Source organism: Sorex araneus, chromosome 9 (assembly GCF_027595985.1).
Source record: "Sorex araneus isolate mSorAra2 chromosome 9, mSorAra2.pri, whole genome shotgun sequence".
Classification (NCBI taxonomy): domain Eukaryota; kingdom Metazoa; phylum Chordata; class Mammalia; order Eulipotyphla; family Soricidae; genus Sorex; species Sorex araneus.
This window is the reverse complement of record NC_073310.1, coordinates 24,202,262-24,214,704: the sequence shown is the minus strand read 5'-3', so window position 1 is coordinate 24,214,704 and position 12,443 is coordinate 24,202,262. Positions and strand designations below refer to the sequence as shown.

The 12,443-nt window shown below is 39.1% G+C and overlaps 1 non-coding gene across 1 annotated transcript; it reads right to left on the bottom strand.

Annotated features, from left to right (window-relative positions):
• Window positions 1-12,161: 12,161 nt before the first annotated feature.
• Window positions 12,162-12,231, bottom strand: LOC129399029 (small nucleolar RNA U2-30). The gene has a single exon (XR_008626877.1). It is a non-coding gene; the product is annotated as a small nucleolar RNA U2-30 (small nucleolar RNA).
• Window positions 12,232-12,443: the final 212 nt, after the last annotated feature.

Here is a 12,443-nt window from a genome sequence, read left to right as displayed (position 1 = left end):
GGACTTACTTTGTGTCTTAAGTGCCCTCCATCATGTCTGCCTGAGTCATTTAATCCTTGCTCAGAATTAGTCCCAGTAGGTAAACAGGATCCTCTTCTGAGAAAAGCAAGCAATGCTCTCGGGTTTGGTGAGATACTAGTCTCTTCTCATGCCCCACTAACAGAGAAGTATTACCCAACTGTTCACGAAATGGTGCAAACCCACAACAAACACAATTGCAATTTTCCTGGGAATAAATTATGGTTTTAGTCATACTTAATTAAAAAAATAACTGGTACACACAAGTAGTGCTGAAGAAGACTAGCATCCCTCAGTTATTCTTGGCCAGGTGGGCAGAATTCAGTAAAAGAACCTAGGATGTGCTGCTGATCAGACCCTGCAGTGATGAAGGTTATAGGAGCTGCCCTGAGGATGCTCGAGGCACCTCCAGGGTAGCACTCAATGATCTTCAAAACACCACGTGGTTTCAGGGACTGAGCCAGGGTTGGCCACACTCAATGTGCACACTACCTGTAGTGTTTCTCTGGTCTCTCCATTACAAAAACTTTAAAGACAATATTTCTTTCATTCAAATTCACTGAAATTTCGATGAAAACAATCATGTCCATAATTAGCCAATGTTATTGCACTGCTTAATTTATTTAAAGTTTTTGCATTATGCATCCATAAGAATACTTTTTGAAGAAATCTGGAATGCAAATTTACAGACCAGTAAAATAATTAGGGATAAATAAACATTTTAAAAAATAGATTGGCTAGAATTTAGTCCTCTGCTAAGTTTCTCCCCTGCTGGGGTTCTTTCTCTTTTGCTTTTCAATAAATATTTGTTTCTGTAAAAAAGTATATATATATGCATATATATATATATATATATGAGTCAAAAGTAAACTGATGCTACTAAGCAAACTGAAAATACTAGACCTATCTTTTTATCTGTCTCATCAGAGAACTCCCACATAAATTGCTTAATAGTGAATCTTCCACCAATAATTTTAATACATCAGCTCTAGTAAATGAAGGTCTTCATTAAATAATGGGACAAGTCTTAAAATCTTGATATTCTCAAAGAACAAACCCTGATACAACCACCAGAGTAACTGAATCTGCAAGGTGACCCATAAAGCCTCTGGAAGCAAGAGCTTCCTATTGAAGAGACAAGATCTTTAGAAATGTTGATAAACTATGTCCTTCCCTTCTTTTATAATGTAGACTGGATCCTTTTCAAGATTTCCTAACAGGAAAAGGTGGGAAAAGACTGCATGGTAACTCCACTTTGTCCTAAATCATTATTTCTTCTACAACATAGGAACCAAACAGAGTGCTGTTTTTGAAAGAGTGCTACTTATAAAGCCCTCATATGTGCATATTACCATGGAAATATAAACAAATAGTCAAAAGGAAAGCAGCTAAAGACTGTAGAAGCATTCCTACAATTTATCACACTGAAAGGAGACTGAAAGTAGTGTCACTGAGAATTGTAACAAAACGAATTTTCTTGGTAATAAAATCATTATTATTGGCTGAGCATGATACAAAAGGTGATATAAATTTGGGAAACTATCAAGGAATCCTTCTGGGACCTTTTACCCTCTGTTCTAGAACATTGAATTATAAATTTAGTTAAATTTATCATTATTATTGGGGCCAGAGCGATAGTACATCAGGTAGGGTGTTTGCCTTGACCTAGGTTTAATCCCCAGCAGCCAGTATGGTCCCCCAAGCACTGCCAGGAGCAACCCCTGAGCACCAGGGGGTATGACCCAAAAAGAAAAAATAAAAATAAAATAAGATAAAATAAAATTTTAACATTTAGTTGTAAAGCCTGATCTTTATCTAGCTTATAGCACCTTTTAATTCTTTTCAAAACATTTACTTTCAAGACAAGACAATTAACAACTGGTTTGTTCTGGAAAACAATTGACTTTTGATAATGCATTCGGAAAACAAATAAAACCAACAAAGAAATTGCCTTCTAAAAGCAGTGGTTTTCAACATTTTTACATTTGTAAACTATCACTGGTAGATGGACTAGAGATTCTAAACAACTGTGATAAGTGACAATACTTTTCTCAAGGAACTTTCTAAAGACTGACATCACTCTACAGACTGGGCATTATAAACCACTGTTCTAAACTAACTTGGACACATTCACAAAATGACTTGCATCCAAACATAAGAGAAAATCAGTTGGTGAGTATAGAAAGAACAGAGACCCCTAGCGCACTATGAATGAGAATGTAACATGGTATAGTTACTATAGAAAAGAGTATGCCGTCCCTTAAAAAGTTAATGAAACTACCATGTGGTCCAAAAATCCTACCTCTGAATATATATTCAAATTAGTTGAAATAACATTCTCATAGACAAAGCTATACTCTCATTGTCATGGCAACATTGCTCTCAATAATAGGATACAATCCAACAATAAATAAATTCATACATGCATATATACAAATATATAAAGGAATGCGATACATCTGTATATATGTATTTTACCTCAAATTTATTCAACGCTGTTGCAAAAAGCTGCATCTTTCTTTCCCGTGACAGAATAATGCATCCAGTGGGGAGAAACTGAAATCCTACCATTTGTAACTTGACTGAACCTTGAAGGGATTATGCTAAGTAAAATAAATCACATAGTGACAGCTACTGTGTGGAGCCACTAATATGTAAAATCAAAAAGAGAAAAACTAGAAAATTATAGAGTAAAAGGGTGATTTCCAGCATCTATTGGATTGAGAAGACGGGAAATAATGGTCAAAGAGTCAAAGTTTCAGTCACAGCACCCAGAGATAATACAGAAATTAGGGCACATGCACAGCCTAAGCCTGATCCAGGTTTAATTCCTGACAGCTGGTCCCCAGAGTATCACCTGATACATAGCTGGAGGCTACTGAGCCCCATTTGGGTGGTCCAGGTATCTTCAGGTATCCAAAAGCAGCATCTCATTCTCAGGTCCTTCTGTTTTTATCTGAAACACTGTCCTGATTGGCCAAGAATTGCCAAGAAGCACAATCAATCCTTGAAGCAATTTTATGAAAAATGTAATAATATGTTTGTTCACTTTTTTTAATCACTTGCCAGGATTATACATTCATACAAAGATTTTATTAGAGAAAACAGCAGTAAGGAAATGGTGAGAGGGCAAAGGAAATCCAAATATGTCAATAAGAATGTAAGACCAAATGTGAAAGAAAAAGGGAAAGTAGAGAGGAAAAAAATATCCTAAATGCATTGCAGTACAAGAAAAATTTGACCTGGCCTTTAGGAAGTGAATTGGGTTGGTCAAACTTAGCCATCAAAGGAATTCCATGCCTTGTAGGAATGACTGACATATTTCATACATACTCAAAGATTTCAAAGTCCAGCATCTAAAGTTAATTTTTGAAATGTGCAAATTGTACTTACTGCATTTGATGATATGCACTATCAAATTCTCATAGTTACCAAAACTGACCCTTGCCTCAAATAAAATTTGATTGATGATTTACCACTGATTTAGAATACCACTTAAGTTTTGGTTGTACAACTTGACATAACAAGTGTGTGGTTTATTATTCATCACACCTACCATCAAAGGTCTAGAGGCCTTCATACTAACAAATGAATCCCATTTCTTTCCTTCAATATACTTCTCTCACATTTGAGGATTATCTTTGCTTTGCTTTGTGTAACTCTTTCTTCCGGAAGGTAAATTCAAACTATTAGTGAAAGGAAATTAGGGTCTGACTCTGAGCAATAACTGGTCCTTTTATTTTTCTTCCTTTACTTTCCATTCAACACTCCTCATCTAAACCTTGACAAGTCATGGTGTCTTGCCTGCTCAGGGGACATTAGAATACTTAATAATCAAAACTTCCACAGTGCTGTACCACAGAGTGGGTATAGAAGATAGGACTCAGGCCTACATTCAGCTGATCAGTTCTTGACCTTTGGCACCACAGATGACCCCCGAACCACTCCAAGAGTGATTCCGGAATTCAGAGTTAGGGGTAAGCCTGAGTATAGCAGGATCCCCCTCACAACCCTCCCTCACACACGACCTAAAAAAAAATTTAAAACCCTTCACAGTTTATATTATACAAATTTCTATTTGCAGCTGTAATGTGATTAGAAAGACCAGGAAGTACCAGCAGATCACTTACTTGGATTTCACTGATAATCCTTCCCAGAAAAAAAAAAAAGGAAAAAAAAAGCTAAGTAAATCTCAATGAGACTCTTTCCAAGTTTCCTGACTAAAAATGTTTCCTCATGGAGGATCATGGCCCCAGTCTCTTCAGAACTTTCAGAACTCAGAGTTGCAGACATGAGAAATTTCTTAGGAATGAAAATGAGTACAGCCATGCCTGCTTCATTCAGTATACCCTTTCTTATTGAAGGAAAACACCCTGCAATGACTACTAATTTTAAAAATATCTTTAGCCCAGTGTTTGAAACACCAGTCTTTCAGAATGTTTATTCAATGAAGATGCAATTTAGCTGTATCTCCAATCATTCTGCAAAACCATAAGTGGATGGTGGGTGTTTATGCTATAGTCAATAAATTATATGATCATAGCTTGTTCATATTCCTTCTTCTTTGATCAAAGTCTATTCTGTATAGTACTCCATGTTTAAAGATTAGTGACTTTGTCAGTTTCTGGTTAGTGGTGATAACTGATGATCTGCAGGTAAGACAAATGACCCTAGATCCGTAATACATCTATTCAAATGAGGAGGAACTTCCAGTATTTTTTAGGAAAGAATGATACTGTTAGACTCAAGTTAACCACAAGTTTCTGGTTGGTTTTCTTGAAAAGTAATTGGGCTTGTTTCTTTAAATTAGATATTCATAACAATGTTTCTTTCTGCTTGGGGAGCACTCCTGGCAGTGGTCAGGGGTGACTGATGGCTGTGCTTAGGAGTGACCTCTGGAAATGCTTTCAAGGATCACATGTAGTATCTAGTAATTAAACCGGGAATGTTGGCTTACAAAGCAAGTGCCTTTAGGCACTGTACTCTGTCTCCAGCCAACAGATCAGTCTGATCTTTTAGGTCCATGCAGGGCATTGTGACCCTATCTTTACTTTCACTCGGTGTTGTTCCCTGTCAGAGTTACAGAGGTCAATAAGGAAACTGACGAACACCATCTGCTCAGTCATTTTTAACTTTGGTCAACATTTTTCTGTGAGGGATGCTTTTTTTAAGTAATAGAAAAATCTTTACACTTGGTGTGGCATATTCAATATGACAAAAACAGTAAAACAAATCTCACAATGGAGACATTACTGGTGCCTGCTCGATCGAATCGATGAACAACGGGACAACAGTGCTACAGTTCTACAATGGTGTATAAAGCTCTACAAACAATGTTGCCACTAACTTACATCTGTTTTTGATGCAGCCATTCTTTGCCCATGAGTGTTTTTGTTTCTGTGTGACTGTGCCTGTGCCACTTAACATGTTCATGACATTGGCTACTGCTCAGGAATGGGAGACTTCCATGGGTCATTCATTCCACATAAAATAGATAACAGGATATATTACTTACAGCTAAGACATTTTTATGTTCTTAACGGCCAACCTTTCGTATAGCTGGAAAGCAGATGGCATTTACTTTTAGCTTTCACCCATATACTTAGCTGATTCATCCACAAAATTAGCTAAATTTTTCATTTTAACTTGCTACTTAAGACCACTCATATAAAATAGAAAAAAAACAGAAGGAACACATTGGTACAATTGTGATGATTTCTGGGAAAATATCAGATTCTTTTGGCCCTCATGCCAAGTCATAATACCAGATATGCCATTATCCCCTTGTACTGAGAATGTTCAACTTCTGAGTGATATCATACAGGTTATCACCTATTCCATTTTGTTGTTTTGGTAGACTTTCTTCCTTATTTTTCAAGGATTTGTATGAGTATACCATCTTTAGCATTCTCCTCTGAGAGTATTTGCCAAATCTACAAAAATGATTTAATCAATTCAGGTACATCCTTGTACTAGTGATTTTATATGCCCAGTCTATACCAACCAATACAGTACCCTCTTTATTTGTTGAGTGAGTGGCAGATCAGTTTTACATCCTTGTCTTATTATACATTGTCTCAGATATCTCCAGGTACGTATTGTATTAGTTTGAGTCCTCCAAAAGTTGGCACTTTTCCAAGTGAGAAATAAATGTGCAATAGCTTTATTCAAGAAAAATTACGTAATATAAAATTGGGGAATGTCCCTGAGTCAAATACTTCATAGCACAGCATCTGGGACCTCTGATCACTTATCTCCCCTGTAGTTTGAAAACCATTGAGGCACATTCTTACATTCCCCACAAATGAATTTATTAATACTATTATGCCTATATTACAGGTATAAAAACTGGGGTGCAGATCTAATTATTTCACTTACAATTTATGTGTGCTGTATTCAAAGGGACCTCAGAAAAGAACAGAAAAGCCAAATTCTACAATTTATCTAATTGGAATGTAGTTTCTGCAAAATTTTTAGTTGCATGTTGAATCTTTGTTCTCTGTGATAAAGATAAGAAATAAAGAGAGCTTCAGCAAATATATACCAATGATAAGTATTACTTAAACACTCAGTATTTGCTGAACTGAAAAAAAAAGGTCATCCTAGCAATAAAAGATGTCAACATGCTATAAGACTTTCTAGTCTTAATCACTTTGTTAAAATTTTAGTGGAGTAACCTATTGAAATAGGGCAAGTAGCAAAACCTAGTGGGCAAGTAGAGACTCTAGGGATGGAGAATACATTTAACTTTGATGTTAGTCCTTAACAAACATGGTCAGCATTCCAAAATAGCACAATCTCAAGATCAGCTCAGTCTTCATCTTGACATGCATTTGTAACTAGTTATCTGCCTGACTATATGAATTCTTCTTGAACTGGATTCCTTGGATATCATTGCTATAAGAATCAGTAAGTTTACAACATTTTTTAAAGTAAGGTATTTATTAAATTAAAAATGTTTTCAGTGAATAAAGACTTTTACATCTGTATTTTGAAACTGTTCAGGTATCTTCAACTATGAAGTGTTTTACTTGCAATCCAAATGAGACCCAAAATCCAGATAGAGAAAAATAAAATATTTAAACCGACATAGAGAAAAAATGCTTTTAAACCCAGACACCGAGGCTAAAGAGAGAATACTGCAGATAGAAGCTTGAGGTTTGATCTCTGGCATATCATATGGTCCCCTCTTCACTATCAGGAGTAATTTCTGAGCACAGAGCCAGGAGTAACCCCTGAGCATAGCCGGTGTGGCCCCCAAAACAAACGACAAACAAAAAATGCCAGACACCTTCTAAATCTCTAAGTTTGACATACATTAAAACATAAATATTTACTGGTATGAATAACTGTAGATGGAAGGAAAATGCAACACCCATACTGTATGCATGAGTAAAAGTGGCAAAGTTGGAGTTTCCCATAACCTTCACAGAAGAGTCAGGTACTTTGTTCATGTTTTTAGAGGATACAACCAGAGGTCACCACAATAGAGAAGCTAACAAGAACAAATATGACAATTTTTTTTTTTACAGATGAGTTGAGGCTTAGAGAAAGACTCAATGTTCTCAGAGAAGAAAATAAGAAAATGAAGGCTGATTATATTACCCTATAGTTGGAAGAAATTAGAAAACTCAGTGGGAGATTTTGTTGTGCAAAAGTCAGCGTTGGCAACTTGGTACTATATTTAAGACTAATTTCATGTATCATTTATTGCCAATATAAGATTTTCTGTATATTTTCTACTTTTATTAAGATTGTTACAAGAAAGGGTTAGCATCTAAATCCCAGAACCAAGAAGTCCTGCTTCAGTTTAACACAAACTTTGAGAACTGTGTAGGAATGACTTAATGAACATAGCCAAAGTTTATTTGTTAAATATGAGTGTGTGTATGTGTGTGTGTGTGTTTTCTTTTAGAAGTATTGATCTTGGGGCCGGAGCGATAGCACAGCGGGTAGGGCGTTTGCCTTGCACGCGGCCGACCTGGGTTCGATCCCCGGCATCCCATATGGTCCCCCAAGCACCGCCAGGAGTAGTTCCTGAGTGCAAAGCCAGGAGTAACCCCTGAGCATCGCTGGGTGTGACCCAAAAAGCAAAAAAAAAAAAAAAAAAAAAAAAAGAAGTATTGATCTTATTTAGGAGCATCGACTGGAGAATAGCAAAATAAAATTTGTCCACAGAACTGAGTTCACCTAAGGTGAGGAAAAGGTAAATACGAAGAGTCTTCGGGACACTGGTGGAGGAAAGAAGTCTTGCAAGTGGTAGATGTTGCTGGGGTCTCAACAGCCAGCCTGAGACTTTGACTAAGCCCCCTGCCCCTGAAAGCAAGAGTCTGCCCTGTTCCAGGGGCCCAGGGGCCCTGCATTCCACAGGCACTCTGGTTGAGGAGACAATGGGATGAGGGGTGTGACAGTTAACATTTACCTGAGCTAGTTAACCGGCCCCGAGATTGGGGAATACGAATCATTAACTCGCATCTGTACTGAGCTTGACAAGATAAGTGTGATACATGCGTGGAATACCCCCCAGCCCCGATTGTGTGCATAAAAAACCCTGTGTAAGAGTCAATAAATGGAGTCTGCTTGACCACCAGTCTCCCCCGGCTCTGCTCGGTGACCTTCGCGGTCTGTTTCTTGGCAGTAGGAATCCTGTGGCGAGCAGAGGGCCAGGGCGGAAGCTTCTCCCCTTCCCACTCCCTCTCCTATAGGGAGTAAGTCCGGTGACTTCGGGGCTCATACTCCAGTGTGCCGGAATTGACTGGCCAGGACCCCAACAAGATGTGGTATTGGACTACGCATGTCTGAAACCATCCTTAACAATATTGTAAATCACGGTACCTCAAGAAAGAATAATGTTTATTTCCAGGGGTTTACCCCAGAAAATCTTCAAGAAAAATGAAACGGAGGTAATTCAAATGTTAAAAAGTTTTGAAATCCTTTGCGGCCCCGCGCGAGATCGACCCCGGAGGCAACTGAACCACTTTGGACACGAGCGGCGCCCCCAAAATGCCTCCAAACTGTGTGCTGGGAGCTTCTGGCCCAGGCGCTGCCGGCAGGGTATGCTCTTTTCTCTCTCAACTCTTTCTGTTTGAACGCAGCGAGGCTATAGCCGGTTTTTAGACTCTACAGGAAGCCCGGGAAAGCCGATGGGCGGGACTCCCGGATCCGCCCTGTGCCGGCCGACATTTAAGCACAGAGCCATGTGGGGATGCTCCTTTGTGGCCCCGCGCGAGATCGACCCCGGAGGCAACTGAACCACTTTGGACAGCGAGCAATGCAATTACCAAAAGAATTTTCCTTGGACTTCATATAGAAATCCAAAACTGCGCGGCTGCAATAGCAGCCGCGCGACCTAATATCTCTTGATTGTCAGCAACGTGTAAATGTTCCTTTTTGGCAGGGCTTAACGTGGGGGGAAACTCCAAACAATAGTACTAAGTTTTTTGTTAAAGGGTAAAAGATTGTAGCAATAGAATTTTAGGTAGAATTTTCCCTGGACTTTAACGGGTCGGACTTTGGTGGGAAATCCTAACAAGAATAGTACTGCTGAAATATTGAAGGCCACCAAAGTGGTAGCCATCTCTATAGACTGAACTAAGCCATATCCCCACGCTGGCTGAGAAGAAATATCCTTCTTTCTCGGGAAAAAACGCGGCGTGGCGTTAACCATAGTATGATGTCCATTAAGCTGACACGGACCTGGTGGCGTGGGAACCGGATGCAAGGGAATAAATTATTATGTACTTGGAACAGCGGGACGCTGGTGGAATCTTGAGCCGGGGCCGATACCAGCGTATTACTTTTGGTTCCAGAAACTGCTTGCAGACATTCTACCAGACTATCAACTAAGCCAGAGCCCCACGCCGGCTGATGACGAGAAATAACCATCTCTTTTGGTTTGTTTTCCCTTTGTCAGGCAGCGTGGTGATTACTAAACAGGCGTGATCTCGGTGGCGCGGGACGAGGGGGGAAAAAAATAGAAAAGTTATGTAACAAACAGCGGGACTTAATATCTCTACATTCTCAGCAATGGAGAGCCATCAAATGCTTCCTTGACAGTGGGACTGTATTCTCTTTTTTTGGGGGAAACCCTAGCAACAATAGTGAATTATGTGTTGAAACATGGACTGTAACCAAGATAAAGCGTAAACGAAGTGAAACTTATCACTTACAAGGGCGGGGACTGGGGGGGTGGGAGGGGGCGGGAGGTATAATGGGGTGGTTGGTGATGGAATATGGGCACGGGTGAAGGGAAGGGTGTTTGAGTACTGTATAACTGACATAATCATGAGAACTTTGTAACCCTCCACATGGTGATTCAATAAAATTTAAATTAAAAAAAAAAAGTTTTGAAAATATTCTTGGGGTGGTGCAGATCAGAAGGTGCATTATCAGAAGGAAGTATTCATACTAAAGAATATACAGCACTTGAAAATTATTTTATCCTTGAGATGATGTCTAGGGTCTTAGAAAATTTACAGAGAAAATGATTTTTTCACTGTAGATGCTAGAACTGACTAAATTCAACAAACCATAGATATTCACAAGTGAATATTTGTTAGAGAGTATCTACTATAATACCAGTGCTTCCAATATGCTAATTTTCTTATCTAAACTTCCCTAAATGGTTTAACACTAGAGAAAATCGAGACTCAGAGAGATTTTAGGCGACTTTTTCAAGGTACCACAGCTGATCAGCATTGGGGTCTGAATAAAGAGGTTATTTTTACTTGATTCCTAAAATTCTTTCCTTATGCCAATTTTTTCCCACATTACTTAAGTAAACAATTTGGTGAAAAAAATTATGTCTTGGGCACTGGAGAAATGACTCAAAAATATTGAGCTCAATCCTAGGTGCCCCAAGACCCATAAAAAAATGCCAGGCATTACTCTGGTGACCTCCAGGACCACAAAGTTGTGCTTCTAAAAGTCAAGCTTACACTGCTGAGCTGAATATTAAGAAATAACCCAGGCTTCTGGGTATTGATAGAAAAGTTTAAAAACCTCTTTTCACCCCCTTTTTAAAAATAAAGCTTGGGGCCAGGAGTTAGCTGGAATGCCCAAAGCCCCAAGTTCAATCCCTATCAGTATATCCCCTGACCCCAGTATTCTAGGAGTAGCTTTGAGGGTCTCCAAGCACTGCCAGTGTGACCCTGGTGTCTTCCCAGCACTGTTGTGTCTGGTCATTTGACCACCAAAATATTGAAATATCTGTTCAGTTTGGACAATTCTGGCCCAGAATCACTCCTAGGTTTCCTGAGCACTGCTTGGGAGGGCACTGCCCCTTGAAAGCAAAGAGATCTTTGGTACTTGACAGAATGGGAAGCCCATTTAGTTCCTATCCGAAGATATTTCCAATGGACTCACAAAAAGGTAAAAAAAGGAAAATATGTGCTCCTGTCAAACTAAAGCAATACCCTCATCTAACCAACAAACAACCTAGCAAAATCTTTGAAATAGGACATAAGCTGTGGTGTAGTATAAAAACAAAATGGGGGGCCGGAGCAATAGCACAGCGGGTAGGGCGTTTGCCTTGCACGCGGCCGACCTGGGTTCGATCTCCGGCATCCCATATGGTCCCCCAAGCACTGCCAGGAGCAATTCCTGAGTGCAAAGCCAGGAGTAACCCCTGAGCATCGCTGGGTGTGACCCAAAAAAAAGCAAAAAAATAAAAAATAAAAACAAAATGGATGGCTAAAAATAGAAGCCCTAGTACCAAACTTGGGATATAGGCTAGGTGGCAAAGTTTCAATTGTGTACATTTGTACCAACATAATCTGGTAGATCATGTATTTTTCCTTCCATAGTACTAATAGTATATGGGTAGCTCAGAAAGAAAAGAGTTCAGGAAAATTCCAAGTTTGGGATCTGAGTAGGCAATAGCATCAAGGTGTGATTTATTGAATTGAGAAACACAGGGAAGAAGAAAGAAGGTAGGAAGGAAATAAAACTTTATAAGTTTTGTAACAATACACCCTGGTGTTTAGGGTTTATTCCTGGGTCTGTGCTCAGAAATCTCTCCTAGCAGTGCTCAGGGAATCATATATGATGCTCAGGATCTGAACCAAGGCTAGTAGCAGGCAAGACAAGTGCCTTTATTCTTATACTGTCTATTCTGCCCTAAAGTTCTTTTTTCTAAGTATATCAGAGTTCAGATCAAGTGCAGAAAGTCTCATAGGAATAAAGATCAGTGATAAAAGCATTTCATCATTGCTCAGAACTGATTATTTTCTCTCTCTCTTTCTTTCTCTCTCTCTAACACACACATGTGCACTCTCACACACACACACACGCGCGCGCGCGTGCGCGCGCGCTCGCACACACACACACACTTTCTTTCCATCTCACTCACCCTCAGCAATAGAGAAAAGATAGTATAAGCAACAGAAAGTTCATCTTAATAATAATCTAAATACAGCATATGAAAA